This window comes from Canis aureus, chromosome 16, assembly GCF_053574225.1.
Source record: "Canis aureus isolate CA01 chromosome 16, VMU_Caureus_v.1.0, whole genome shotgun sequence".
NCBI classification, from domain to species: domain Eukaryota; kingdom Metazoa; phylum Chordata; class Mammalia; order Carnivora; family Canidae; genus Canis; species Canis aureus.
This window is the reverse complement of record NC_135626.1, coordinates 46507448-46531655: the sequence shown is the minus strand read 5'-3', so window position 1 is coordinate 46531655 and position 24208 is coordinate 46507448. Positions and strand designations below refer to the sequence as shown.

The following is a 24208-nucleotide window of genomic DNA, read 5'->3' as shown; positions in this document are numbered from 1 at the left end:
TCAATCTGTAAGCCAAACCCATCTGCTGACAAGTCACGGCCTTGCTGCGCTTCATCCCAAACAGGAGAACATTGCTTCAACAGACAGTTAAAACAAGCTCCCTGTAAGGGCATAGAAGGGTGCACTGAGCTGTCTGGATGGCCCATGAGAAGAACCATGCTCGGATGCGGCTGGTTTAGGGTACAGAAAATGCAGTATCTAAGATTGTTAATGCAGTGTGAATTCCTAGCATGGGAATTACCATGGAAATAAGAGTTAAGTTAAGAGTTAAAAACAAAAACAAAAACCGCCACATGCATCTTGGGGACTTACAGCCCAGGCTCTGCTCTGGGTCTTTTTTTTTTTTTTTTTTTTTGGCTACAAGATTGTCAATTTCTAAATGGGAATTCAGAGGAATATATATTTCTAGCAGAGCAAGTTGGGTCTTTCACTTTCTAATACGTGGGACGCAGCCAAGCAAGTACTGAGACACAGCCAAGCAAAAGACCAAGACTCATGCCTGGATAATGAATAAATAAGTAGCTGTCACTTTGCAGGGGAGCTGAAGGCAAGAGGACCCTCCTCACCTTGGGTGACATGCAATTAAAACAAGATAGCTGGAGTTCTCTGCTAATCCACTTGATGAACACTTACTAGACTTAAAGACCTAAGTGCAGAGAAATAACAGACTATCAGACCTCTACAACTGCGGATTGCCTGGAGCAAGCCCTCGAGAAGGATGGGGCACAGAGGAGATCTCTGGGCAATGCAGGACAGAAACCACCAAAGACTACACTCCAGGCAAAGCAATTCTGCACATGGCTAAGGATTCCACTAGTTGTTTCCAGATGAAGACCAGAAGCTTGCACTCTAACCAGATTCTCTTGTGGCACTGGAGGCAGCTATGTATTTGTCATTATATCAGCACCATGGATTTATGATTTCAAATAATCGTATTGTCTCAAAAAAAAAAAAAAGGGGGGGGGGGTGGGCACAGTTCCAGAACCTCTTTCAGGTTCTGTGATATGTGGACAGAGGTGACCTCAGATGGAAAAACCACAGTGGAATTCCGGCACCCAAAATGGCAGTCCATGTGAGCAGTATAGCTTGCCCAATGGAAAGTAAGCAGGGGAAAAAAAAAAAAAGGAAAGAAAGCAGGAAGGTGAGCGAGCTTGAGAGTCTACTGCTAGCAATCAAATCCCAGCACCCTCCATTCCCAGTCGTGTGGTTTAACTTTGTCACCTGCTTCTTCTTCTGTAAAAGGTACCTACCTACTCAAGACTGTTGAGTGGACTGAATGAATTTGTGGCATGCCTGGCACACCATAAGCATTCATTGGCGGCTACTATAATTTTGGTCAGTCCTCAAAAAGGCTCAAAGAATAGGCAGGCCACTTTTGATAGGGGTGATGGCTGGCCTGTCTACCTCTGCATATCAGCCCTCACCACCACTGTCCACACTCCCCCTGCTGCCTCTCCCGGAGTCAACTTCTGGTCACTTTTCCCAGTTCTCCCACTTCTGTTCTCCTCTTCTGGGCCCATCAGGAACCATAAAGAGTTCTTCTAATGCCATTCTGCCCACTTTGTGCCCAGCCCACACCCGTCCCCTTTCCATGGTATCTGTTTTCAGCTATCAGGGTAGTGATCGCCCAACCTGCAGGGGTCCAGGACCATGCTGCCTATGTGGTGGTCACCTGGAGTGGTCCAGTCTCAGCCCTCCACTTCAGGAAGAGCAGGTAACTGGTGCAGGCTTTCTTGATGGGAGACTTTGGAAATAATTATAGATGATTAAGAAAAACTTGGGAGAGGTCTCATCCATTCATTCGTTCATTTAACCAACATTTAGCAAATGCTGTGTGCCAGGGATTTATCTAGAAATTCAGAACATGGGAACTCACGCAATCTGAGAATGCAGGTGGCTTGTCATTTACTGCAACCCAGCCAAGTCTCAGTCATTCAACCTTCCTAGAAACCACTGTACCCTAGGGCATTTTGAGGGGAGGCGGGGCCAGAAAGCTCACCATTCTGTTTTCTTTGAAGATAAACTTTTTCTCATATCAATTTAAGGAAATCCTAGATCTTTATGGCAACAAAGAAAAATACTTTAAGAATGGTCTTAAAGAATCTGGCAGTTTGGTTTTAAAACCTCTAGCTTCTAAGGTATTCCTGAATAAATAGTTTAGGACATTCATGACTACCTTTGGGCCAAAAGTTAATAATTTATAGCTGCACAAGTATAGGTAAACTGCCACTATACAGCAAGTTTGTGAACCCTTACAGATCACTATGAAAATTACAAAGGGCATGCTCTTCACACATAATCTAACTCAGAATCAATCCTGTGCTAGTTTAATATGCTGTTCCTTGAAGAAGGCAAGCCATGGGTGGTTCTTTCCTACCTTGCTATTTTTTAAATAAAAATAACAGCAAAATTTAAGTTCAATGACAATATCGTCTCTCTCCATCGTGCAAATTATAATACTGATGAGCTTCAAAGTCAGCAGAGATTATATAGACTTCACTACGAATACAGTCAAGTTAGCCTAAAAATTTTTACTTATTGATTATAAAAGGAATCTAAGCTCATTTTAGAAATTTTAGAAAATGTAAAACTGTGAAAAAAAATTCTGCTTTTGTACCCAAAGATAAAGGTTATCACAGTGGTATGTTTCCTTCTAATCTTTTTTCCTGAGTATATGTAAATATATCTCCATTGTGGTCTATTTATAGACATTTGTACCCTGCCACCTTCTTCATATCGAGGGGCTTCATACTATAGGTCACAAACGTATTAAAGCAGCCTGCTACATTTTCTATTTCCTTTAGTACAATGCCTGGTGTTGAACTAGAACATCTGCTTCAGTCACGCTGTCACCCATAAATAGAAACCAAGCAGAACTGGTAAGAAAGGTCTAGAAGACTAGAACCCCTGCCCAAGCTGGTCCTGTTACTTGAGAAATGCAAAAGCATCCCTGGTTTCTGTAGCAGGAGAAGAGATGTGTGGTGTATTTTCATGAAGTTATTAGCCCAAACACAGTAACACAGCCAATGTGCCACTCACGTAGGGGTATTGGCAAATGCATACCGTAAGGACAGCACAAAGCAGACCCAACAGGGGCACAGTAAGGCTCCCTGGAGAAGCTCCAGAGCTATCAGGGCCCTAGTATGGAGCTCCCTAATTTCCCTAGGGCAAGTCCTTCTTTCTGGGCTCAGTACAAATACTATCCAGTTAATCTTCCTTGAAGTGACTGCTAACTTCACTTTAAAGAAAATGTGACAAATGCCAAAGTCTGAATAACTACAATCTATCCATCACTTTCCAGTAAAAGTGGTGTTCCATGAGAAAAGTAGGTAGTTCAGCTGATATAAAAAATTGGACACATCAAGGCATCTGGGTAGCTCAGTTGGTTAAGCCTCTGACTCTTGATTTCAGTTCAGGTCATGATCTCAGGGTCGTGGGATCAAGCTCCATGCTAAGTATGGACCCTGCTTAAGATCCTCTCCCCACAACCCTGACTCGTGTACTCTCAAAAGACGGGGAAAAAAATGCACACTTTTTAAAGTAAGCTCTTTGCCCAACATGGGGCTTGAATTCACCACCCTGAGCTCAAGAGTCACATGGTCTACGGACTGAGCCAGCCAGGCACCCTGCACACAGCCATACATCAGTATGCAGAGGTACTTCACATGTACTTCCCAATTTTTTACAAAGCATATCAAACATGTAACTCAAGAGTCAACATTTAATAAAATTAATCATTTGACTGCTTCCTCGAAGACATTCTCAAGTGTTCCTGACATCTTTTCATGATGCTAAGTGGATGGTGGGGTGGATTAGGACAATGATCAGTACAGTGATTCACTGCCTAGACTCAGGCCAAGGAACTGGCAGCTTTTCCACCATCAGGGCAGAGGTCAACATAGTGAAATACCAAAAAAAAAAAAAAAAAAATCTTAGTGTTATGAAAATAAATTTTTGAAGATCTTGTGAAAGGGTCTTCTTGACCTCCAGGGGTCGATGACAGGCTTTGGGAACCACTGGCCCAGAGGAAAACCAACAAACTCCAGCATAGTTATACACGTTTTTACAAGTAGTATGTAAGTGATCTTCAAATGTTTAAGCATGTTTAAAAAGAACACAGCTTGTTCTTTAAGGTCTCTCAAACACACAGAAAATACTAATTCTACACAAAGATTAGCTCACTTTGGGAGGTGAGAGCATCTCTAAAGTGAAACAAGAACCCCCAGAGTTTTGTGTAAAAGCATACATGTGTGGAAGTCCTTTGCTGGTCAAGTTCAAGAGTTCAGCTACTGAAAAATGTCAAGGAATTGGAATGAAATCTATACAACTGCTCTCTGAAATTAAGAGCAACATGTCACATTTTAAAAGGCCAAGAGGCCACTCTGTTCTATTAGGGTATTTCCTTAGCAATTTTAGCAGCTGCAAACTCCTTCAAACCAGGAAAATAACTTAGTACTGTTTTCAGTGATAAAGTAACAGACTAGCCACTTCTGCATCACCATCTGAATTCACACTGGGACGTCTTTTTGGAACACTTCCACAATATGCATCATCTACAAATATTCCTCATGTAAAGAAAAAGCATCCTCAGATGGAGAGGTGTTTGATTACCCATCCTTAAAATTTCTGCCTTGATAATGCCTATGAAATTAAAGAGCATCCCAAGGCAGAAGTCCATTAACATGTACGCCATGGACTTTTGATAAAGGGATTGAGGAGGCAGTGACCAATGGTCACATTCACTCCAGTCTGATACAGCAACAGGCACACAGGCAGGCATCCACATAGGCCGGCTACTCTTCATTGGTTGAAGGAATGAACAAATGAATACAGTAGACACAGTGGACCAATAGGATCTGCCAAAAGAGTCTGCTTTCTGTCTGCAACTCTCCACATACAGAGGACTTCTGATGTCATCTACATCAAAGGGACAGGAGCACACAAATCTCTTGAAATAGAAGCCTATTCTGAAATATTTAAGTTTCTGAGACACAAATAATTTCTAATAGTCCCAATATATCTGACAGAGCGACAGGACATATGGTATAGGGCTACTGGGTACACTAAAGCACAGAAATAGCATCTGTTTTCCTAGGTGTTCCTTCCTAGGAATGTGAATAATATTTATCATAAATTTTAATTGATCAGTGGAATAACACAGTACACAGGACACCAAGGTAATGAGGGCATCGCTTACCTGGCATACAATGGAGACAATGCAAGCATACATGGTACCCCCCAAGACATGGTGGAAGCAACCAAGATTTTCAACAAGCAAAGGAGAGAGGGAAACCAACCCTTTTTTTTTTTTTTTTTTTTTACTGTGCCCCCCACCAACTCCATTCCTTATTTCATGAGTATCCCATATTTTAAGAGTGGACCTCAATATTTTCTAAAATTCCTCCAGTTGTCACTTATAAGTTGTAACCAAATACTTCCAAAAAATTAAGATTTCCTAGTATCTACCAAATACTGTATATCAAAAGTGCTCAACTTCTTGCATAACAAACTAAATAATGAGCAACAAGTACACTAGTTTGTATATGGTCTTCCCCTTCTCTGCTCTATTACTGAGGGTAAGATGAAATGAGTATTTGTACTGAAAATGGAGGGAGGGGGTAAAACAAAACCAATTTTTTTTTAAAAAGATAAATTCAAAAATGCAAAATTAGGTAACAAATTATGAGTCTGGACACTCCCAGTTGGGCGGGCAGTCACACACGTGCACACACAACACGGTGCTTTTAACACTCAAACTGGATTTTAAAGCCTCGATTCAAATAATTAGTTTACACCAATTTAATATCTTTTTTTTTTTTTTTTACAAACTAGTTTTCAAAGCTCAAATTATAATACTAAAGTGTTTGACAACCTTCATACTAAAATGCTGCCCTAATATGCAGTGATTTGAATAAATCATACCATTACAAAGATTCTAATTAACTAATATAAAATATAGTCAACAAAATCTCATAGCTAGAAGGTCTTTTTAAACACTGAATCATATTGAAATTTTCTTTCCAAATATTTTTCTTTTTGCATAATTTCAGTTTATCTGCAAACGGTATTTTGATTAGAGCATGTTTTCCAGTAAATCTAATGGTGTATATCATCCATCTACCCAAAAGAGGTACAGAAAGTGAATTAATGTCAATGTCAATTTTTATAATATATAACTGAGCGTAACCTTCATGGAGTCATGGGTAGTTCTAACAAATTATCTAAATGCTCAAACTTATCCAGCCCACTTCAAAGTGATGAATTTCAGGTTTTAAAATAACAAGGATTTTTGAACTGCTTATCCATTACCTATCTCTACACAATACACATAAAACCATGTTCAAGACAGACCTCAAATGTTGCTTGTAATGTTCAAGGATGCCATAATCCTTGGTAAATTAGGAAAAAGTAAAATTCTGTTAATGTTCCATAAAATATAGCCCTTTTGCTAATATGCCAATTTAGCTGTAAAGGAAAAGGAAAGAATTTTTTTAAACAAGAAATATAAAACGTTTTTCGTATTAGCAGAATCACACAAACTTCAAATGTATATATGCCAACTATCATGAATCAGTCTAACAATTTCTGGGACATGTTTGGGTAAAAATAGATTCAAAAAATATGAAGTTCAAATTCATAAATTTAACTCCTTCAACAAGAGGCCCATTGGACAAATACAGTATCAATTTCACAGACTCTACACAACAGTGTAGAAATATTAGTACCAAGGCTTTCGTCTCCAAAGCAAGGGAGACTGCCTGGAGGTCACATAAGACTTTCAGAAATGCAATCATTTTCCTGAAATTAGATTTCCTGGAAATGAAGTCCTCTACAGATAAAGAAGTTGCCAAGAATTTAGTCCGTTAGAAGCTGGCCTGAGTGCTTTCTGCAGGCAGGGTAAAACCTTGCACTCAGTTCACCATGTCTCAGCCCATGAGGCAAGCAAATGACAGGAAAGGAGGGTAAACAATGAAGGCAGATGGTCTTTATTCTGACCTTCTTGGGATCAGAATCCAACCGTTACAGAAACCAGTCCAAATGATAGAATTTTTTTTTTTAAACTACCAGAGATACATAACTCCAGTATAACAGATTTATACCCACCAACATCTTTTCTGTAATGTTGAAAAACCCACCAAAGCTCTACACAGCTTCAGGAAGCTCCCTGGGCAGCACTTTTCTGCCCTACCATAGACTCCTGGCAAAAAAGGTTGCAGATTTTCCAAGCATGATGGAGAGAGTGGTCATTAGCCTCCTGGGAACTGGTTTTATTTTGGATTCCAAGCATACCCCCTTTTAGGTGACCCAGACAAGTCTTTTGTTCATGGAGTGTTATCAGCATCTGTACAATGGAAATACTTTTAAAAAGGTAAATATCAGAGTATCCAGTGAAATTTTCTTTTTCAAACATGTTATCCTGGTCAAGAGACTAAACCTATATGGAAATATGGTTTAAATTCAAAGCCGCCTTTCTTTTCTTTCTTAATGGGAGACCAAGCAAAATGAGCAAGAAATCAGTGTGCTAAAACCCAAAAGCAAAAATCTCAGTTATCCATTTCCTTAGACATCTGTAGCAAGTTCTTTGGATATGTTTGGCAATTTGCAATAATTCTAATGGGCTCCTGCCAGCTCATCACTCAACCCAGTGACTCAATGTATATGACAGAGCAAACTGGGGCAGCGATTCAAATCTGACATCTGGCTAGAGAGAAGGGAAGGAAGACACCTTTTTTTTTTTTTTTGCTAAGAGGTGAAAATAATGTATTCCATTCTTCCTCCATACTAACCATAATATTCAGCCTCAGGAAGCCCCTGAAAGCCCACTGATAGGGCCACAACCACAGAAAACCTGGGAGAGCCCAGCAAGGTATATCCTACCAAAACACTGGACTTTTTCCAATGTAAAAAAAAAAAATTGCTAATGAAGAACACAGATAGCCATGTGCCAAGAGTTTTCAACTTTCTCCCATTCAGGCATCAGTAGCTATTGGGAAGGGTTAGTTTTACACACAAAGGAACAGGGGATGAATCACTAGATTATGAACTCTTAGAGGAATATGCTTGACCTACCATGAACTTCTAGATTTACATTTTAAAGCCAACTAAATCTTTACATGGCTACTCCAATTGTGTAATTCAAATAGCAATTACACAGAGGGTTGGCTCCCCCTCCCACCCTCCCCCATTACTAATGAACAAGCAGTAACGAAACACTGATGCTGAAAGATCTGGTGGTGGCACTAAATGTAGGCAGACGTTTTCCACATCAAAGGACAGCTGGGCCTGATCCAAAAAGCATCACAAGAGGAGTGGATGGTGCCCAGGTAAATCCAAAGCAAACAGTAGCACAGCTCATCCCTGTACCTACAGGCCATTTCAGGAACATCAGCAGTGAGCAGCAAGACCAGGGAACTGACTGGGGCTGCCAGCAAGGAGACCTTTCATGGCCAGCTCATGGCTCCTCCTTCTCACACCTGCTTCACACAGGTCTCTAGGGAGTGTGAGTCTTATGCCCTCTTGGCAAAGTGAACAAAGACCATCCTGAGGGCAATAGCTGTTCTCAGCCTTCCCTCCTGATCAGAGAGGAACAAATGGGCTGAAATTCCAGGAAGATGGGTTTTAAGTTACGCCAAGAAAGGCTTTCCAGCTCCTGTAGTATAGGGGTAGAGGTAATCAGACAAGTAGGTTTCTTAGTGCTGAGGACAAACAGAGCTACACACTCTTGCAGTTTGTTCATAGTGACCTGCCCAAAAGGCACAAATACTAAGACTATGGCACATTCAGCACTTAATGCTGAAGGCATTGTGGATGTTTTGTGTTTCTTCCTCCCTGAAGCTGTCAAAGATGGGAAGTAGTTACCTTGCCAGAGTTACTTGATAGATGATGCTATGTTCTACAGGCTGGGGAGATTTTCTGTAGAGGCTTTTCTGGCAGGACAAAGTGAAAACTACCAACACAGATTTCCCATGTGGCTCTCAGAAGCAAGGTCTTATGCTGGATATGGGCATTGAGGAAAGGACTATCCATTACTTTCCCTCCAGATACCCAGCATGTGACACACAGAGATGGGGAGCTAAGGGTACAAATTGGTGTGAATAACAAGTTTTGTGCTTGCCTGCAGTCTTGCTTCTTAGGATATAAAAACAAACAGCTGGTTGACTCTTGAGCTCCTCCGTTCCTCCAGACTTCTAAGGTTTATGTGGCTCTGGGAAAGCCACAGTGGTCCTCAAACCATCAACAAAGGACTCTTCTCTGGAATATGCTTCTTTTTCCATTTGAATAACCTAAATTCAACAACCTGAATATATAAACAAGGTAAAAGAATCTACTAGATCCACTGAAAATGAACACTTACTCAAATCCATAATGGCCCCATTTCCCCCCTGCATTACATTTAAACCTCTGATTTAACAACATTACTGAAGACTAGCATTATGCTCCGAAGCTCTATTTCTTGAATTGTTCATAAATGGATTTACAGCTGCCAAGTTCTCTGAAAGACACTCCCTCTCTCACCAAGAGCATTCATTAAGATATTCCTACATCTCCACTTGCCCTCCTGTAGAGAACTGGATATTTATACCTGGAAAACTTTCACTTAAATTGCCTTAATGGGTTCTAACTAAAACACTACTCCCCCAGTGATTCATTTTTCCATTTGACTGGCCAAGGATTTGAATTATAGCTCACAGGGTAACTTCATAAATAAAGCTAGCATCTTACTTGGGAGCTACATACAACAAGGGAGTCAGAATTTTATTCATTCATTGCAGAAGCTTGGCATCATGGAGTTGCGCAGGTACCTATAGAGTAAGTTAAACCGTCAACCAAATTAGGGTCAGGGAAAATATCTCCTCTGCAGGTTAGACTGGAATGCAGACAGATTTCAGGGAGTACAATAAACCTCTTGATATGAAAACATGTTGCAATGATTTCAATATGCCCCCAGAAGATTGGTCACACAGGTCACTGATAAAAAGAGAATGCACACTACTGTTTGCCACTAGACTCTTAAGAAAACCTCAGTAGATTCTTGATAAAGCCCCTGTTAAAATAACTGAATGCCATGTACTTAATAGCAACTCAAATCTTGAGTAATTCATCAGTCCATAACTACAAAGCAAAGGGGAAACCAAAACCACTGTGCCTGCAGAGAACATGCCAGGACAGATAGGAGGATTCAAGTTGAAAGAGCCAATGATGATACAGAGGAAAAACAAAGTCCCAAATTCATCACAAAAATTATCCTTTAAGCATCTTTTATACCAAGTACATCTACATCTTAAAGTTTTTCTCTATTCAATTTCATCCATTTTCCCCCATAGTGTCTTACCCATTAAAAAAAATATATATACTGATTTCACAAAGATTTCAGCCTATCCTTTCCAGGGATTTTGAGAACCCAGTTCTACTTTATTCCTTCTTTACCCTAAATCTTCAACTTCTCCCGCAAAACCGGTACACATTTTTTTTTTTTTAAGATTTTTAAAAATCTATTTATTCATGATAGACACAGAGAGAGGCAGAGACACAGGCAGAGGGAGAAGCAGGCCCCATGCCGGGAGCCCGACACGGGACTCGGACACGGGACTCGATCCCGGGACTCCAAGATCGCGCCCTGGGCCAAAGGCAGGCGCTAAACTGCTGAGTCACCCAGGCATTCCCCTGGTACACATTTTTAATGCTGTGGTTATGAGAGATCCACACAGGTTCTGAGAGGTAGGGCTCTCTCACTGCCTGTGTCACCTGGAGCCACTGAATCTTGTGTCTCAGTCCTCATCGGTAACCTGGGTGTAGTTCTCCTATCTGAATCTGAGTTGCATTAAATCCATTTATCCACATGCAGTTGTCAAATGCCACAAATGGAGCAAGCCCTGTGTAACGTTAGCTACTTTAATTACAACTGACCTCTTTTTCTTCCACTAGAGGATGGAGTCTCTCATCCCTTTATAAAAAAGAAAACTTCCCTTGACTAACCTGTTTTTCACTCTTCCCACTTCCCTATCCACAGAGCTTCTTGAAAGAGTGCCTTCAGAGCTCTCTACCTCCTCACTGAACATTTTGCGGAGATTAGCTTCCCACAACCACTGAGTTTCAGAAACAGCTTGGGCGAAGGTCCAGATGATTCAGCTGGTGCATCTGAGGTAACTGATCACTCATTCTGAATGCTCCTAAATTCTCAGTCCTAGAGACCCAACTCCTTCTTAGTCCACTAATTCTGATGGCCTATTCTCTGGATCTGTCAACATAATGTTTGGTCAGGCTCTTTCTGCCCCATATCCTATTAGGGGGCTACCTAACCCATAGTCATGGTTTTAACCACAATCTATATCTAATAAATCCCAGGAGTGCACCTTCATTGTTGACCTCTCTGCCAAGTTGGACTCAAACCCAAGACAAACCAGACATCATCACCATTTGTAGGTTTTAGAACACATGCATCAACCTCAACATGTCCAAAATGGAATTACCTGTGTGTGCCCCAGCATCCCGCTCTCATCCTCAGATCATGGAACCCCTACCAGAAATCTGGGAATGGTCTTCAGGCTTCTCCCTTCTATACCATCCACACATTTAATCAGTCAGCAAATGGCTGCTAGTTTTTCCAAGTATTTTGCAAGCCCCCCACCCTTCCTTGTCCCTACCACTGCTACTTTTGTCAGGCCTTGTGTCACCTGAAATTTTGTGAAACCAATAACCTAAACTCTGACTCCCCTCCACACTGCCTGAGTGATGTGCTAGTATTGCTTGATGCTGTACTGCCTTCCTGTCTTTGATAAGGTAAAACCCAAGCTTTTGGATGCACATCAAGCCAACTCCTTGGGCCTCACTTTCCTTGAACATCAGATCTATATAGCACCATACTGCCCAGAGTTCCCCTGCACAGGTCTTTCCTTTGCTCAAGTGGGTCTGATCACAAGGACTCCACTCTCGTCCCTAAGTTAGCAGGTGAACCTCTACTAATTTTCCAGGGTTCAACTCTGGCTTCACCTGCAAAAAGCTACCTTTGTGTTCTCATCTGCCACACAGTAGGACTCAATCTTTAAGAACTGAATGTTTGCACTGAATACAGTAGAAGTCCTACATACAGATGTTTTAAGCATTCTTTTTAGGGGGGATAGCAGCCAACAGATAAATCTCAAATCAGAGTACTTTAATATTTGTTCATGAGGAAAAGTATGATGTTATAGGTAAATATAGATTAATCTCAGCCCCTATAATAGTTACCATTAAAAAAAAAGATTGGTGAGGACGTAGAGAAATTAAACCCTTGTGCAGCACTGTTGGTAAGATTGTAGAATGGTTAAACTGCTATGGAAAACAATAGAGATTTCTCAAAAAATTAAAAATAGAACTATCAACTAATAGTCCCACTTCTGAGTATATATCTAAAATAATTGAAAGTGATGCCTCAAAGTAGTATTTACACACCTATATTCATAGCAGCCCTATTCACAATAGCCAAAAGATGGAAGCAATCCAATCGTCCAGCCAGGGATGAATGCATAAATTAAATATGAACCCACACACACACCGGAATATTATTTGACCTTAAAAAGTAAATTCTGATATATCTGACAACACGGGTAAGCCCTGAAGATATCCTGCTAAGTCACACAAGCCAGCAACAAAATGACTATATGTCATCCTACTTTGAGATGATGTATCTCAAAGAGTCAGAATCATCGAAACCAAGTAGAGTGGAGATTACCAGGGTATGTGGAGACAGGAATGGAGTTCTTTAATGGGTACAGAGTTTCAGTCTTGCAACAAAGTTCTGGAGATCTGTTTCACAACAAGAGCAACATACTTAATGCTCTTGAACTGTATACTTAAAAAATTGTTCAGATGTTAAGTTTTAGGTTCTATGTTTTACCACAATAAAAATAAATTATAGATTGAAGTTTTGACAAATTCAAAGGGAAAATAAAAACTTAGAGATTTAAAGAAATTTATTGTGGTTTCTAACAAACCTATTTTCTTATTTTAAAAAATGACCTGGGTGACCATATGAAAATGCTATCCAACAAATGATTCCTCATGTCTACAGCATCATTCCTCTGGGCTTTTCACAACCAAATTGCTCGTGTATTTCATCTCTCAACTAGATCTCAATCTACATGAGGAAATGCAGAACCAGTAAACAAAAATTGAGCATTAAATAAAATTAAGTCCATGAAAAGAGCACAAGTATGGTTTTTTAAAGTAAACATAACTGCTTAACACACTGAAATCTCTGGAAGCTTTTAACAGACAGTAGGACCCTAATTGCATAACCTTGTTTTAAATAAGTAGATGCAATCATGCTATAATTTTACATATTAAAACATACAAGTAGCATAACGCCACCCACCTCCCCATCATCCATCTGCCTTTCCTGCTCATTATTACATATGCTGATGATTCTCCCTGTCTGATTGCTCTCAATACTAACACACATCCTGCAAACTGGGTAACATTCCTTCTCTGTCTTGCTTCCTAATTGATTAAACCTAATTGTCTGATTAGACCATGCTACTTCTAGCTTCTAGTCCCCTATGATTCCTACAGTTACTCATGGAACTTTCCCAGTCTTCTCTCCACTTAAATGCCTTCCTCACTCCAACCATCTCATTTCCTTACCCACATACCTTAATCTTCCCAATTAGTCCAGCAGCAACTTTGGTTTTTCTCCTAAGACCTCTCAAAGCCACCCTGAGCCACTATTCACGTGAAAACTGATCAGATTACAAAACTGTCGTATGATCACCTACTCTGTCAGTATAAAGGGTTTCCGCATATGGCAGATAGAGTGTCTGGGTTGGAATCCCAAAGGTTTTGAGTGTTTCTCTGGCTTTAATCTTTGCTTCATTTCTTTCCACCTTCAAGGACATTGAGCCTGGACTTTTTACATGGGCTGTGGAGCCCATTCCCAGCTCTGGGAATTTCTAAGCTGTGTGATTCCATGGAATTTTTTTTTTTTTAAGATTTTATTTATTTATTCATGAGAGGCACAGAGAGAGAGAGGCAGAGACACAGGCAGAGGGAGAAGCAGGCTCCATGCAGGGAGCCCGACGTGGGACTCGATCCCAGGTTCCCAGGATCACACCCTGGGCTGAAGGCGGCACTAAACCGCTGAGCCACCAGGGCTGCCCAGATTCCATGGAATTTATCCGAGCATCAACTGTATCAATCAAACGAAGGCAGCAGCACTTGCCATAAAGGAGGTTCAGGGCCTGGTATACAGTAAACTGAAAAAAAAATAGATAGTAGTAGTAGATACCAGCTCTCTTGGGGAAGGAAATACAACAGCTATAATCCTTTGGAGTTTAGACAATATCATAGAACCCTATTCTTCAGAGGCCATGGAAAATGATGCAAAACACAGGAGTCAGACCATAATGGTATCTTCAGGATGCAGCCATCAATACTGCATTATGAATAATGGTAGTGTCAATAATACCTCTTGAGTGGGTCCTATTCTCCCTATGACCTATTTCCCGTGACATGTGTTAACATTACCACAAAGCTCTAGAGTACTTTGAAACACTCAAGTCTTCATTAGTCATAACACTCATGAATGTAGCTTAGAGGAAAAAAAATAAAAACATGAAAACCCACCCATGACACATGCACCCAGCATCCCTCAATTATGCCTCAGAAAGACATTTGCTTATCAGTCAAGGACAAGGGCTCCAAAAGACAGCCTTAGAAGAAAAATAGAGAAAGTATCTTTGTATTATCTTTTCTTCAGTATTTTAAATTTTTGCATAGAAAGGACATGCTTATCATCCAGCAATCTTCTTAAAGTCCTCGATCCCAGCATGGGTTGAACTGTGGGAGAAAAGCACGCACACTGTAGATAACAATGCAAACTTATGCTAGGTGTTGAAAGGTAATTTGGCAGCATGTATCAAAAGCCTTACAGTATATTATTTGAGCCAATAATTTCGCTTCTAGCAATTCCTACTGCAAATAGACTTTCATGTAAATGATTACATAGAAAGATGTTCATCCCAGCACTACTTAGAATAAAAAATAGAAAAAATAAAGGGTCAACTAAGAGCTAGATCAAGGATGAAAAATAAGGTAGATTGTGCAGCTCTATTACGTTCCTGAAAAAATATTTAACATGAGAAAATACTTATGATACATTAAGTGTAAAAAAAGAAAAACTGTGTAAGGCTGCATTGTAAAACAGAAGCCTTACAGGTACAAATTGGCACCAAAGAATATATTACTCAGGGGCACCTGGATGGCTTAGTTGATTAAGCGTCTTTGGCTCAGGTCCTGATCTCTGGGTCCTGGGCCCAAGTCCCACATTAGGCTCCCTGTTCAGCTGGGAGCCTGCTTCTCCTCCTCCCCCTGCTTGTGCTCTCTTTCTCAAATATTAAAAAAAAAAAAAAAAAGAACATACTACTCACACACACGAAGGCAGGGAAAGGGGATATGTAGAACCTGTTTGCAAGCAGTTTCCACCACAGCCTTCATTCCACGCCCCTAGTTTACACACACTCCCATCAGGGGTTTGCAAGACCTCCTTCATAAAGGGACTCAACCAATCCTTTGGTTTGCAGTCAAAGTGGAAAAACTCAGATAAGAATTATTTTAAGTAGGTGGGAGAACTATAATTAGTAACCATAGCCTTGCTTAAGTTTAAAATTAATAGCTACGATATTCAATAAAATAGCAGTTCAAACCTGCACTAAAAATGCTAAAAATACTCATGCTGCCTGAGCCAGTGACTTTTCCCAATGGGAGACTTTTCAGGTTAAACATGAACGCTGGTGGAATTCCATCCCATCATTAAGGAAAGCAGTGGAAAATAAAGAATCTACAACACTGCCTTCCCTGTACACAGAATAGTCTCAGACAAAACATAGCTCCTGGGAGCCCCAAAGTTCCCAAAATTTAGCCACTCCTTCCACTGTCACCTAATACTGAGGCATCTCTTATTGCTTGTCCCCAAGGGATCCCATCCAACTCAGAGCAAAATTGCCAGGAAAAAAAAATTTCAGCTGTTTTAATCAACTGAAATAAAGTTAAGATGATTTACCGTGATGTGTGGGTATATCAGCAGCAAATATAAAATAGGTCAGTTTTTTTGTTTTTAAACTTTTAGATTTTTTTTAAGACTGAATTCATTTATTTAACAGAGGGCACACAAGCAGAAGGACTGGCAGGGAGAGAGGGAGAAGCAGACTCCCTACTGAGCAGGAGCCTGACATGAGGCTTGATCCCAGGACCCTGAGATCATGACCTGAGCAGAAGGAGACGCTTAACCAACTAAGCCATCCAAGCACCCCTAAAACAGGTCAGTTTTGAGAACTATTTCTTGTCCTCCATTGGTGGGACATTGTTTAAAAGACTACCCAATCTTAAGTGGACCTATACCATTGCCCCAAGAACTTTTAAGTCTGCGCTGTCCAAAACCGTTAGCCAAATGTGCCCAAGTCCAAACGGAGATGTGCTCTAAACACCAGATTTGGAACACTTGATGCAAAAGACCAAAAACACCAATAATTTATGGATTTTATAACATATACTGAATTAAATACTAGAATTGGTTTCACTTGTTTCTTGTGCTTTTAATGGGGCTACCGGGAAATGTATAGTTGTACATGGCTTGCCTTATAACTCCACTCAACAGCACTATTATCACCCATCAGGTATTAGTTTCTTACAGGGTGCATCAACGATCTGAAATATCCACAGGCACCCTACCCACAGAACAGCAGTCCCCTAAAACAGGACTCAAGGCTAAACATCCAGCTAGAACCTAGGGTATGTACCCCACAACCTTAAATTGGGAATGGTGAAAGCAAGAATGAGTAAATAAAGCCTGGTGCTCATCAGTCACCCATGGCAGGGCTGCTCCTCTCACGTAAGACTTTGGAGGTCTTTCCTTGCGAATTCATTCTTCCTTCCTACCTGCCCCCACGTCCCCCACACAGGCCCCACCCATGCACAGGCTAGTGCTGGATGAGCACTCAGTCCTAAGCCTGACCCAAGGATTCTGAGCTCAGTCAGGTCAGTTTCTGCGGACCTCTGCTTTCAAGAAAAGATTTTGTTCATGGTAAAATATTAAACCAAGATCTCACTGTAGAAATGGCTTCTGCCTGCCCCCAGGGCAGCAAACTTGCCCCCCCCCCCCTCATCTGCCTTCCTAGGTCCTGTTTTAAAAGCCAATGAAGGTGTCAAGGCCACCTTGAGAGAGGCCCCCCACTCAAGCTTGGGTTAGATACTCAGCCTGGAGAGGTCCCCAGGGCACCTCCAGCAGCTCCAATGTGTGAGTGACACAGCGGAGAACCTTGAGGCACAGCAGGCTGCCCCCGCCATGCTGACCTCACACTCTGTACAGACCCATCCCTGGGGCCTTCAGTTCAGGTCAGTGGCAGGAAGTGGTGGACCCTTTCCTATCCATCAACACTCCTCTTACATAAACAGAGGGTGAGTTGATTTCTTGGGGTCCTCTGCTGCATTGAGACCGATGTGAGCTGGATTTGAATGATAAAGTAGATTGCGTATAACGGAAGAAACAACTCAGTCAAGTGAATGATGGCCAGTGCCTGAAACCCAAAGGGGGCTGGACACCTTGAGGCCAATGAACCAATCAGAAGCCAAGGCTAGACTAAGTACTCTATTATCCCAGTCTCTCCCTGAGCTCCAGATCTTCTATGTATCTTTCCTCCACCCCCCAGTGAAAAGTCATCTACTAGAATGCTAAGCAAAGCCAGACAGTGGTTAATCCTCCCAGAATAGGATTTCAAAAGTCAAAAATCAAGACCCAGGTTTGCTAAGGGGGACCCTTCTACCACTTTTCAGGGTGCCCCATGTTCTAAAAGGCCACTGATCTCTTTGAAATTACCTCATTTCAACAAGCTGTCACAGTTTCCACTCCAAACCAATACTGAATATTTTCCATAACTTCCTTTCTACGTAGCCAATAAAACGCCTAGCAACTCTGAAAGTGTCTCTCACTGGTCCAGAGCATGAGCTACTTGCTCACAGATGCCTCTGGTTATCATAAAGCATACACAGTGACCACACCCCCCCCCAAGTGCTTTGGGGGTGGCCTTTCAACTTCAAGGACATATTTTTAGATTTAGTAGGAACTTTCTATTACATGGTAGAAACAGGTGAAGTTCTGACTACTTGGAATAGCCTACATTTCCTTTTGTTTATGGACCTATAGAATTCTGAAGCATCATTACAAAATTAAGCCCCAGCTGTTATTAAAAGGCAAAAGTTGGATTTGTCTGTTGCTCTAAGTCACAGAGCGTTTACTAGTATTTTGCACAGCAAGGAGAACCCAGCTGACTAAGCACTCTGCTGGTCTACACAGCCCCTTTTGGCACATTAATAAACCTACTAGTAAATGCAAACAAAATTAAAGGCACTTTTTTCAATGACAGCCCGAGAGGCTAAGGAAAGAATCAATGTGGTTATTAAAAAATCACAGTGGAATCCTAAAAGCAAGAGCTCCAAGTAGGATAAAGTTGGCACTTTACAAAAATATTAACTTTTTGTAAGATTGTACCTTTTCCCTGTTGAAATGTTACACAGGGATACTGTAAACTTTGTAAGCTTGTGTCTATGCACCTGGCTCAGCTCAGATGTTACCTTTTCAATGAAACCATTTCTAATTGTTCCAGTACCAAACACCATTTTTCCTGCTCTGTACTCCCAAAGCACCTTGTTCCTCCACAGGACACTTCATAATGGCCTCTTGTTCCTTTCATAAAACCCAAATACTCAGGGATACAGTGCCATCATGTCTGCTGCTTCCCTTCTTTCGATGTGATTAAAGTGTGTGTGTGTCTAGAGGGGTGATGGAGTAAGGCATAGAAATATCCCATCCAATAAACATCAAAGCACCCACCACCGTGGTAGATGTAGGGGGATAGAACCAAACCACCCACCAGCCTCTGCACCCTGACCCCAGGCACCATCTGTCCACCAGAAGCAGATGACCACAATGAATAATGCCCCAGGCACTCTACAGGGGCAAGCAAGCGGTGCTACATAAGGAGGGAGGCACCCATCTTCTCTTGGATGGAGAAGGGGGCATGCAAGTAACACATCAGGAGCAATCGCGTATTTATGGATTGAACAAATGAATCACAAAGAATATGAAGGTTGAATGGTGCCTTGAAGCATCTAGCAGAAGTTGCTCCTGTGGAGGTACAGGGTGGGCACTTCTGACACTGCAACACAAGCCAACACAGAAGGAGAGACGGCATTCTCCTACCCAAAGCTTCCAGGACCCTGGCACTGAGGTGACAGATCTAGAGCAACGGACAGCCAAGGCTCGGCTCCTGGCCAATGGGGTGGAGAGCTAGAAATGCCTGAAGGCTCATGTTAGTACTTCTAATTCTCTACTGAAAGGCTGGCTAAGGACAAGGCCCACAGATTCCTCACCTGGGAAATCCCTTTTCACCCCAGGCATAGATTCTACCAGAAGTCCCCAGGAGGATCTGGTTTCATCTCAAACACTGCTTGCCCAGAGTCCCTTCCCGTCCTTGCGGATTTGGTTACTCAGCTTCATGTGCTAATGGCTCCTGGAACTAGTTCCCTGATCTTTGGGATAAAGAGGAGACCAGTCTCTCATTCCAGGGCTGGGGTCAAGATGCTGCCTACATTCTCCTTCCAGCTAGGAAGCTCTCGGTTGCTCATCCCCCCCAGACAGTAAGCTTCTGAAAGCTTGGCTTGTTGGGCTTTAAGTTTCAAACAATGTAACTCTTGGTTTCAGCTCAGGTCAAGTTCTTGCAGTTGTGGGATCAGGCCCCACGTTGGGCTCCGCACTCAGTGTGGAGTCCGCTTCAGATTCTCTCAAATCTTAAAGTCTCAAACAATGGGGAAGGCCACAGAAGCTCCTGTGAAACTCCTTTCGAAGATCCCAAAACTGGGACGCCTGGGTGGTTCAGTGGTTGAGTGTCTGCCTTGGGCTTGGGGCGTGATCCGGAGTTCCACGATGGAGTCTGACATTGGGCTCCCAGCAAGGAGCCTGCTTCTCCCTCTGCCTAGGTCTCTGCCTTCTGTCTCTCTGATGAATAAGTAAAATCTTAAAAAAAAAAACAAAAAAACAAAAAAAACAGGTCATCTGAATAAGCAGCAGCTAAGGTAGGACGATTATGGGAACAAAGATGAGATTTTATCACAGGACAGTCCCGAAGATAATCACTGGGAAAATCTGGAATCAGAGTTTGCAGCATTTCTGCTCCACCATCCACAAAATCACTACCCGCCCTGTTGACAACTCAGAAACACATCTGTGAAAAGTTTGTTGTTGTTTTTTTTTAAGATTAAAAAGCAGTGTTCCTTAAACAAAAGGAAGTTGTTGAGTGGGAGTTGACTGAATCAGCTCTTCGTTGGCTCTGGGTTATTTCACATAACCCAATTTCAGCTATTGTAGCCCAAGGAGACCAACAATGCTAAACTATTAACATGAATGTTTATATCACAATTTATATATTTTTTTCAGTTCTGGGATGCTTCTATTTTGCAAAATAGTCTGTCCAATATATTGTCCCAAGCAACTTATTTTTGCTTAGATTATTTACAATCAGATAAACCATTAATCATATGTACTTTCCGTGAATAAATGTGTATTGCACTTTCTACCAAAGAATGTTAAGACTGTACATAAAAATGAAATTTTGGGGTTGACCCGTGTGTCACACACGGGTCACATTTGTCACACAAATAGATGACCACTTTTAAACTTAACAGTCTGATCACAAAAGGTGGTGATGCCGTACCACCCTTTGCTCCTTGGCTAAAATGTGCAAAGCAGCAGTGACATGCTTCAGATAGGACCAGAGCACTGCAAAGCACACGGCTGTACCAGACCCACCACCAACCCCCATCCTGGCTCAGGACAACTGTGACAACAGAAGATGATAAGGGCAGTCCCTGAGGACCTGGTAAGTATTATTCTACTTTTAACATTCTCTCCAGTCCTCACAACCCTACAGGGATATCCTTCTGGGGGATGGAGGGGATACCAAGGGAGAGGCCACGAAGGTGACAAGGCCAGAAGGCCCTTCCCCCCACCCCTCCAACCAAGTCTACCCAAGGTCAGCTATGTTCCTCACATGTGCCATGCTACCAAAGGAGTGGTTAGCAGATCTGTCTCCAGGAGGCACAGGCCCAAGAGGACCCACACACCTTTTTCCTTCCCCAACTCTCCCGGCCCAGCCTTTTTACGGAAGTGGAATTCAGTTCTACATTTACCTAAGTACCTTCTCTATGGAGGCCTTCTGATGGACGTCCCAGGGAGGATGTGAGCAAAAGAAAAGCAGCTTTGGGGGTATCTGGCTGGCTCAGTTGGTTAGGGTCCACTCTTGCTTTTGGTTCAGGTCATGATCTCACAATCATGGGAATTGAGCCCAGTGTCAGGCTCCATACTCAGCAGGTAGTCTGCTTGGGATTCTCTCCCCTCCGTCTTCTCCCCCTCCCCCAAATTAAATCTTTAAAAAAGCAGTTTTATCTCTGGTTGACTGCCCAGCTATAAGCTGAATGAGAGGGTACCAGACTCTAAAACTGGTATAGTACATGATGCAATTTCTTAAATAAAATCATGATGGTCATATCAATGGCTTAGGGGAGTCTTTCACTGGGAAAGTCCATGGACTCTTTCCCATACCTTTTCTTCTTCTTCCACATCTGCATGTTTCTTTCTTTCTTTTTTTTTTTTTTTTGTTTTGTTTTTGTTTTTTTCTTGCATGTTTCTTTCTTGGTAACATCATCCATTTGATAAAACATCCTCTGGCTATTATTCTCTGGTCTTAAAAAATGAGGTCACTGTTCCCACTGAAGCAAATGACAGCATAGAAAAGACAGGACTCTGAAGACTGAACATTTGTGGCATGTTACCTCAGACTGTGTGACCCTAAGCAAGTCACTGTTCTTCCTTTGACCTCAGTCCTCTGTGAGGACGATGCAGCTGCCCCACAGTGCAGGTACTAACACACCTTTCAGGCCAGTGAGCCCCACTTAACGTGTATGCACTTTGGTGTGAGTACACTGTGCACATTTTTCCAGGGAGAGGGTCCTAATATTCTCCAAGTTCGGCAACAGAACTATGACCATGAAGTGATTAAATACAGACTCGAATCTGAGGTCTAAGCTGCCTCCAAAAGTCTTAGGTTCTGTACAAAAGAAAGTCAGATTCCACAGAAAGCTCAAACTTTACCCCCTTCCCCTCTTTCTCCTTCCTTCTCCACCCTCACAGCCTCTATAAGGTCATGACACAGACTGTCATGGAAGCTACTGTGGGGGCCCTTACCCAGACCCAGGGACCTCAGGGTCATGTGCAGTCCATGCCTGCTCCATAGTCACCTCCCACTTTCTCACACACACACAAGTTTTCTGCTCCGTGATTTTAAAGCCGAGATGCCTATTTTCAAGAGGAGGCTAACACCACACCAAGAAAGGAGGTGAACAATGAAGAAACAAGGGTCTAGACACCATAGAATAGGACCAGTTGTGATAAGGAGCCAAGGGCAATACAATGGAGTCGGGGGAGGGGGGGCCCTCTCCAAGGTAAAGTAGGGAGCAATCTGGAAGATGTGCAGAGCAGGCTGGCAGCACTCTAACTGCTGTATCAAGGCTTGCTCTAATTTCCTGTACACCTCCACCCTGCTCAGTCCTGGGGCTCCCACCAGAGAGCAGGCAGGCCTGCAGCAGAAACCACACAGCTCAGAGGGAACCAGGGGGGATGACTGCCAATTAAGCAGCAGTGAAGCCAGTGATGGCTAGGTCCACCACCTCTATGCTCTCCAGAGAAGCCACTTTCCAGGTGACCCTTCCTCCCTTAGTCCTACAGGAAGGTCAAAATGAAGAGCACCCTGGACGGGACCATCAAGACTCTCCACAAGGAGAGGGCTGTCACCAACTCAGGGGACAAAGACACTCTCAAGATACCAGGTGCTTCCCAGGCACTGCTAAGAGCCCCTCTGGCAGCCTCACTCAACTCTGCTCCCTTTCTAGCTGTCCCACACAGTGGAGATGGCCAGCTATTAAATATGATCTGACCCTGGGACAGCGAACAAAGCTTGCCTTACCATGTGCTGCAAGCAGAAATCTCAACTCCTTGGCCTGCCCTATCATCCATCAGTGCAGGACCGCACACCTAACTGGGCCGGGCACCACGCTTGCCCTCCAACCCCACCCACTGAGAAGGAAAATTTATCTCCCAATGGTTTTCCTGTTTTACCTGTCAGTCATCCAAGTGAGTCTCCCCATTGTTCATCAAACCGGATGTACCTGCTCATATGCAAATGTCAAGCAGCATTAAACACACAGAAGATAACCTTTACTCCTGTTCAAGTGTATTGTATTGAAACAATGAGGGAGAAAATTTCAACCACAAGTCCAAAGACCATTGAGGTTCTTCACATTTCCTCATTTCTTCCACAAGAAAGCTGTAAAATGCACTTGTCACACCAGCATTTCATTAGATGTGTCATTAGTCAAAACCAGAGATAAGTAGAAGGAAATAATGAACTTGCCTTTATGCTTTATGCTTTAAAAAAACACATACACACACACACCACACAAAACAAACTATGCCTTTCAAAGAAACTATGCCTTTACTAACTAGTGGAAGAGTAATTTAGTGCAATATTAGCATAGGACAACTGGTAGTCCCCATTGAAATTTGAATTGCACATTTTTTAAAACTAGCAATCCAAGTCTTTTAGGAATATGAATATATATATATATATATATTTTTTTTTTTAAGATTTTATTTTAGAAAAAAAAAAAAAAAAGATTTTATTTTAGAGAGCACGTGCGTGCACACAGGGGAAGGGGCAGAGGGAGGAGAGAGAATCTGAAGCAGACTCCATGCTGAGCACAAAGCCTGGCTTGATGCCACAACCCTAAGATCATGACCAGAACCAAAAATCAAGAGTCAGACACTTAACAACTGAGCCACCCAGGCACCCCATGAATATATTCTTAAGTGTGCAAAGATATTTGCAGCCAGGGCTAGAGCTGACAATTACTGAGTATTCGCCATGTTCAGTCACTGTTCTAAGTGCATCATACACATTAGCTATTTTACTACTCATAAAATCCTCTAAGGTAGGTATTACAATCCCCATTTACAGAGGAGAAACCTGAGGACAAGAGCAGTAGAGCAACCTATTCAAAGCCAAAGAGGCAGCAATGGGTAGAGCCAGGAATTTAAACCCAGGCATTCCAAGCACGTCACTGCAGC

The 24208-nt window shown here is 42.2% G+C and overlaps 1 protein-coding gene across 2 annotated transcripts in view; it reads right to left on the bottom strand.

Moving 5' to 3' along the window:
* PRKCA (protein kinase C alpha) overlaps positions 1-24208 on the bottom strand; it is a 395491-nt gene that overhangs the window by 305323 nt on the left and 65960 nt on the right. The gene's annotated exons all lie outside the window — the stretch shown is intronic.